The 7,495-nt window shown below is 38.8% G+C and overlaps 1 protein-coding gene across 1 annotated transcript in view; it reads right to left on the reverse strand.

The window, feature by feature from the left end:
- Window positions 1–7,495, reverse strand: part of LOC116637752 (A disintegrin and metallopeptidase domain 3-like) — a 145,093-nt gene that overhangs the window by 36,944 nt on the left and 100,654 nt on the right. The gene's annotated exons all lie outside the window — the stretch shown is intronic.

Here is a 7,495-nt window from a genome sequence, read left to right on the forward strand (position 1 = left end):
CCTTCCTTCCTTCCTTCCTTCCTTCCTTCCTTCCTTCCTTCCTTCCTCCCTCCCTCCCTCTCTCCCTCCCTTTCTTCCTTCCTTCCTCCCCTTCTCTTCTCTTCCATTTCCTTTCCTTTCCTTCCTTTCTCATGCCTTTCTTTGTTCTCCCTCCATGGTGACATTGGCCAGTTGGGCATAGGCTAATGATCAGACTTTCCCAGGCAGAGAATCACTGATGGAGAGATGGGTGATCTGTAATACAGGGTAGTGAGACAAACCAGCATGGCAATCTTCTGTGGCATTTGTATGCCTAGTCCTCATATGGTTTTATTTCAATTGTTGTCAGTATAATTGTATTTTCCCTATAGGTAAGATGTTGTTCCACTCTCACTACTTTTTTTAAGATTCTTTGTCTTAATTTTCATTAATTTAATTATGCTGTATCCTACTGTGAATTTTACTGGTTTCATCCTATATGATATTCTTTCAGCTTCTTGCATTTTTAGGCTTATGCTTTTTGGCAAATCTGAAAACTTCCCAGGTATTATTTCCTCAAATACTTTTCCATCCTTAAATTCTTTCTCCTATTCTTCTAGAATGAGAATGTCATGGATATTATATCTTTTGTTATAATCTCACAGGTCCCTAAGGCTCTATTCATTGTTTTTCAGTCAACTTTCTATTATTCAGATTGGGTGCTTTCTATGGTTCTCTCTTCAGCTTTACTGATTCTTTACCCGTCCCCTCCATTCTGCTCCTGAGCCTATCACTGAGTTTTATATATTATTATATTTTTTTATTTCTAAAATTTCCACTTGGTTCTTTTTTATGTCTTCTCTCTGTATGCTGGAGCGTTCTATCGTTTCTTTCTCTTTTTTATATTAAACGCTCTTAGCCAACATATAGTACATCATTAGTTTCAGATGTACTTTCTATTGTTTCATTAGTAGTTTCAAGCATGCTTGTAATTGCTCTTAAAATATGCTAATGATGGCTGCTTACATTCTTTGAAGTATACTGGTATCATCTTGGTGTTATCTTGGTGTCAGTGTTTTGTTTTGTTTTGTTCTCTTTCAAATTGAGATTTTCCTGGTTCTTGGTATGAAGAGTGATTTTTGATTGAAACCTAGATATTTTGAATTTTATGTTACGAGATTCTGAATCCTGTTTACGCCTGTTTTAACAGTTCCTGTTAGAACTCTAGAGGGAAGACAAGGGATATTGCCTCATTATTGCCAAGTAAGGTTGGAAGTATAGAGTCCACTAATACCTGAGATGAGAAGGGCTCCTCATTACTACAAGGAATAAGGAAGGACAGACACCGCTGGGCCTCTGCTCATACCACCCTGTGAGAGAGAAGGTATGACCACAATTTTTTCTGTGTTTGGTTGGAGTAGAACAGTTTTTATTCAAAAGTGTACTGTTTGCTAGATTGCTCCTTTCGCTAAAGAAGTCAGGCTTTCCTTGATGACTTCATTTTGTCTGTTCCATTTGGCATTTTTGAATTGCTAGCTTTTCTGACACCAGGCTTGGGATATATGAAGCAAAACTAAAAGGGAACTCATTGCTATGTAGTACCTTGGGTTCTTAAGTCCCTGCCTAGTCTGCCTTTCTCTCTTCAGCTTTTAAAATCTTCTTATGTTTGCTTTACATATAAAATTGTTTTTTTAACTGTACATAGTAGAAAAGTATGTCTGGTGCATCCTTCTGGAACCTCAAATCTCTATCTAATCATTTTTAATCATCACATAATACATTTATCACTATTTTCCTTTATATGTAACCGATTTTGTAGCATTAAAGAAATCTTTGAGCGTACCTGGCATTAGATTTTCTTTGAGCTCTTTATTAAAACATTTTGATCTGTAATTCCTCTGGAATAATATTTTCTATTTTAGTCTAGAGGTCAGTTTATCTATCCTGATACCAATACTGCAATGGTTTAATTACTTTAACTTTACAATAAGTCTTGATATTTAGTAGTATGAATTTCTAGTTTCCATTTTCTTCTTTAAAATTACATTGAGGGGGGAGGAGCAAGATGGCGGAGGAGCAGGAGACCTGGATTTCGTCTGGTCCCAGGAATTCAGCTAGATAGGGATCAAACCACTCTGAACACCTATGAACTCAACAGGAGATCAAAGAAAAGAATAGCAACAACTCTCTGAACAGAAAAGCAACCACTTTCTGGAAGGTAGGACGTGCGGAGAAGTGAATCCGAGGCAATATTCAGGAAGATAGAGGGCAGGGGAGAGGGCCTCCGTCGGCTGCTTCTGGCAAGTGATAGAGCCACGGAGCACAAAATCAGAACTTTTAGAAGTCTGCTCTGCTGAGGGACGTCACTCCAGTGGCTAAGCGGAGGGTGGAACCCTCTCTGGGACAGTGTGGTCTCAGGACCCGCGGGGTCACAGGAAGACCAGGGGTTCCTGAGTGTGGCAGAGCTCCCAGGTATCAGAGCAGGAAGCCAGCTGCAGAGATGGAGACGAGGAGTGGGCTCTCAGCTCAGGGTTGCAATAAACTGTGATCCATGGCACAGTCGGGCTACTGCTCCTCCAGCAGGGACCCAACAAGCGCCAGATCTGGAGAGACTCCCCTTCCTACCCCAGGAGGAGTGGCGTGGGAGCACACTGCAGGGATCTGCTGGGTTTGGAGACTCCACACGGGGTCAGGTACCAGAGATAGAAATGCTCGGTCACAGGCCAGGTGAGCGCAGAGTGCAGCCGGAGACCGGGGAGACAGGAGTGATTGACTGCTTTTCCCTGGGGGCACACTGAAGAGTGGGGCCCCCAAGTTCTCCACTCCTCCAGGGCAGAGATTGGGAGGCTGCCATTTTCACTCTCAGCCTCCAAAGCTGTACCGAAAACTTTCAGGGAACAAAAGCTCCTGAGAGCAAACGGAGCAGATTACTTAGCCCGGACCCAGCAAGGGCTGGGCAAATCCGCCTCCTGCAAAGACATTTGGTAACCACAGCAACAGGCCTCTCCCCTAGAAGATCAGCAAGAACCGCCAGCCAAGACCAAGTTTACCGATCAATGAGAACGGCAGAACTCCAGCGCTAGGGGAATACTGCACATAGAATTCATGGCTTTTTCCAGATGATTCTTTAGTTTTTCAAAGTTAGTATTTTTTTTAACTGTCTTTTTTTTTCAATTTTTCTTTTTCCCTTTGCAACCAACATCTTATCAATCCCTTTTTTAAAAAAATCTTTTTTATTTTTCATTTTTAGAGTCATTGGATTTATCCATAATTTTTATATTTATATATATATATATATATATATATATATATATATATATTTCTTCTCTCTTTACAGATTCTTCTAACAGATCAAAATATGCATTAAATCTCTAGTGTATGGCTTTCTTCTAGTCTCCTGCCTGATCACATTTTCTCCCTTTTTTTTTTAAATCCTCTTCTTTTCTTTTTTCAACTAACTTCTTATCATCAATTCCTTTTAAAAATATTGTATAATTTTCATCTTTACAGTCATATTCCATCCCTTCATCATATTAACCCTTATTTTTGTACATATATAAGTTTTTCTTTCTTTAAAATTTTGGGAGGGACTTTCTTCTAACAGACCAAAATACTCCCAAAATCTAGTGTGGCACTGATCTATGCACCAGCCTGATCATATTTGATCATATTCTGTTTTCTTTGTTTTGTCTTGTTTTTGTTTTTTTGTTTTTATCTTTTTCTTTTCTTTTTTCTTTTTTCCTTCTTTCCCTTTCTTTTCCCCTGGTTTCAGGTCTTTTCTGATTTGTTTAGTGTCTATTTCCTGGGGACATTGTTACCCTGCTAGCATTTTGATCTCTCATTCATCTATTCTCCTCTGGACAAAATGAAAAGATGGAAAAAATCACCTCAACAAAAAGAACAAGAGGCAGTACCAACTGCCAGGGACCTAATCAGTATGGACATTAGTAAGATGTCAGAACTAGAGTTCAGAATGATGATTTTAAAGATACTAGCTGGGCTTGAGAAAAGCATGGAAATTATTAAAAAAACACTTTTGGGAGATATAAAAGAACTAAAATCTAACCAAGTCGAAATCAAAAAGGCTATTAATGAGGTGCAATCAAAATGGAGGCTCTAACTGCTAGGATAAATGAGGCAGAAGACAGAATTAGTGATATGGAACACCAAATGATGGAAAATAAAGAAGCTGAGAAAAAGAGAGATAAACAACTACTGGATCACGAGGGCAGAATTCGAGAGATAAGTGATACCATAAGACAAAACAACATTAGAATAATTGGGATGCCAGAAGAAGAAGAAAGAGAGAGAGGGGCAGAAGGTATATTGTAGCAAATTAGAGCAGAGAACTTCCCTAATTTGGGGAAGGAAACAGGCATCAAAATCCAGGAGACACAGAGAACCCCACTCAGAATCAATAAAAATAGGTCAACACTCCAACATCTAATAGTAAAACTTACGAGTCATAGAGACAAAGAGAAAATCCGAAAAGCAGCTCAGGAGAAGAGATATGTAACCTACAATGGTAGAAACATTAGATTGGCAAAAGACCTATCCACAGAGACCTGGCAGGCCAGAAAGGACTAGCATGATATATTAGGAGCACTAAATGAGAAAAATATGCAGCCAAAAATACTATATCCAGCTAGGCTGTCATTGAAAATAGAAGGAGAGATAAAAAGCTTCCAGGACAAACAAAAACTAAAGGAATTTACAAAGATGAAACCAGCCCTACAAGAAATATTGAAAGGGGTCCTCTAAGCAAAGAGAGAGCCTAAAAGCAACATAGACCAGAAAGGAACTCAGACAATATACAGTAACAGTCATCTTACAGGCAATACAATGGCACTAAATTCATATCTTTCAATAGTTACCCTGAATGTCAATGGGCTAAATGCCCCAATCAAAAGACACAGAGTATCAGATTGGATAAAAAAAACAAGACCCATCAATAAGCTGTCTGCAAGAGACTCATTTTAGACCCAAAGACACCCCCAGATTGAAAGTGAGGGGGTGGAAAACCATTTACCATGCTAACAGACACCAAAAGAAAGCTGGTGTGGCACATTTTATATCAGATAAATTAGATTTTAAACCAAAGATTGTAATAAGAGATGAGGAAGGACACTATATCCTACTTAAAGGGTCTGTCCAACAAGAAGATCTAACAGTTGTAAATAGCTATACCCCCAACATGGGAGCAGCCAATTATATAAGCCAATTAATAACAAAAGCAAAGAAACACATCAACAACAATACAATAATAGTGGGGGACTTTAACACCCCCCTCACTGAAATCGACAGATCATCTAAGCAAAAGATCAACAAGGAAATAAAGACTTTAAATGACATACTGGACCAAATGGACTTCACAGATATATTCAGAACATTCCATCACAAAGCAACAGAATACACATTCTTCTCTAGTGCCCATGGAACATTCTCCACAATAGATCACATTCTAGGTCACAAATCAGGTCTCAACCAGTACCAAAAGATTGGGATCATACCCCGCATATTTTCAGACCACAATGCTTTGAAACTAGAACTTAATCACAAGAGGAAAATTAGAAAGAACTCAAATACATGGAGGCTAAAGAGCATCCTACTAAAGAGTGAATGGGTCAACCAGGAAATTAAAGAAGAATTTAAAAAATTCATGGAAACCAATGAAAATGAAAACACAACTGTTCAAAATCTTTGGGATGCAGCAAAGGCAGTCCTAAGAGGAAAGTATATAGCAACACAAGCCTTTCTCAAGAAACAAGAAAGGTCTCAAATACACAACCTAACCCTACACCTAAAGGAGCTGGAGAAAGAACAGCAAATAAAGCCTAAACCCAGCAGGAGAAGAGAAATAATAAAGATCAGAGCAGAAATCAATGAAATAAATACCAAAAGAACAGTAGAACAGATCAACGAAACTAGGAGCTGGTTCTTTGAAAGAATTAACAAGATTGATAACCCCCTGGCCAGACTTATCAAAAAGAAAAGAGAAAGGACCCAAATAAATAAAATCATGAATGAAAGAGGAGAGATTACAACCAACACCAAAGGAATACAAACAATTATAAGAACATATTATGAGCAACTCTATGCCAGCAAATTAGATAATCTGGAAGAAATGGATGCATTCCTAGAGATGTATCAACTACCAAAACTGAACCAAGAAGAAATAGAAAACCCGAACAGAACTATAACCACTAAGGAAATTGAAGCACTCATCAAAAATCTCCCAACAAACAAAAGCTCAGGGCCAGATGGCTTCCCAGGGGAAATCTACCAAACATTTAAAGAAGAATTAATATCTATTCTTCTGAAACTGTTCCAAAAAATAGAAATGGAAGGAAAACTTCCAAACTCGTTTTATAAGGCCACCTTTACCTTGATCCCAAAACCATACAAAGACCTCATCAAAAAGGAGAATTATAAACCAATATCCTTGATGAACATGGATGCAAAAATTCTCACCAAAATACTAGCCAATAGGATCCAACTGTACATTAAAAGGATTATTCACCACGACCAAGTCGGATTTATCCCTGGGCTGCAAGGTTGGCTCAACATCTGCAAATCAATCAATGTGATACAACATTAATCAAAGAAAGAACAAGAACCATATGATCTTCTTAATAGATGCAGAAAAACATTTGACAAAGTACAGCATCCTTCCTTTTTTAAAAAAAAAAGATTTTTTTTACTTATTTGACACAGAGAGAGACAGTGAGAGAGGGAACACAAGCAGGGGGAGTGGGAGAGGGAGAAGCAGGCCTCACGCTGAGCAGGGAGCCCGATGCAGGGCTCGATCCCAGGACCCTGGGATCATGACCTGAGCTGAAGGCAGACGCTTAATGACTGAGCCATGCAGGCGCCTCAGTACAGCATCTTTTCTTGATCAAAACTCTTCAGAGTATAGGGACAGAGGGTACATATCTCAATATCATAAAAGCCATCTATGAAAAACCCACAGCGAATATCATTCTCAATGGGGAAAAACTGAGAGCTTTCCCCCTAAGGTCAGGAACATGACAGGGATGTCCGCTATCACCACTGCTATTCAACACAGTATTAGAAGTCCTAGACACAGCAATCAGACAACAAAAAGGAATAAAAGGCATCCGAATCGGCAAAGAAGAAGTCAAACTCTCACTCTTTGCAGATGATATGATACTTTATGGGGAAAACCCAAAAGACTCCACCCCCAAACTGCTAGAACTCATACAGGAATTCAGGAAAGTGGCAGGATAGAAAATCAATGCACAGAAATCAGTGGCATTCCTATACACCAACAAGACAGAAGAAAGAGAAATTAAGGAGTCGATCCCATTTACAATTGCACCCAAAACCATAAGATACCTAGGAATAAATCTAACCAAAGAGGCAAAGGATCTGTACTCAGAAAACTATAAAATACTCATGAAAGAAATTGAGGAAGACACAAAGAAATGGAAAAACGTTCCATGCTCATGGATTGGAAGAACAAATATTGTGAAGATGTCAATGCTACCTAGAGCAATCTACACATTCAATGCAATCC

Source organism: Phoca vitulina, unplaced genomic scaffold (assembly GCF_004348235.1).
Source record: "Phoca vitulina isolate PV1807 unplaced genomic scaffold, GSC_HSeal_1.0 scaffold15, whole genome shotgun sequence".
Lineage (NCBI taxonomy): Eukaryota > Metazoa > Chordata > Mammalia > Carnivora > Phocidae > Phoca > Phoca vitulina.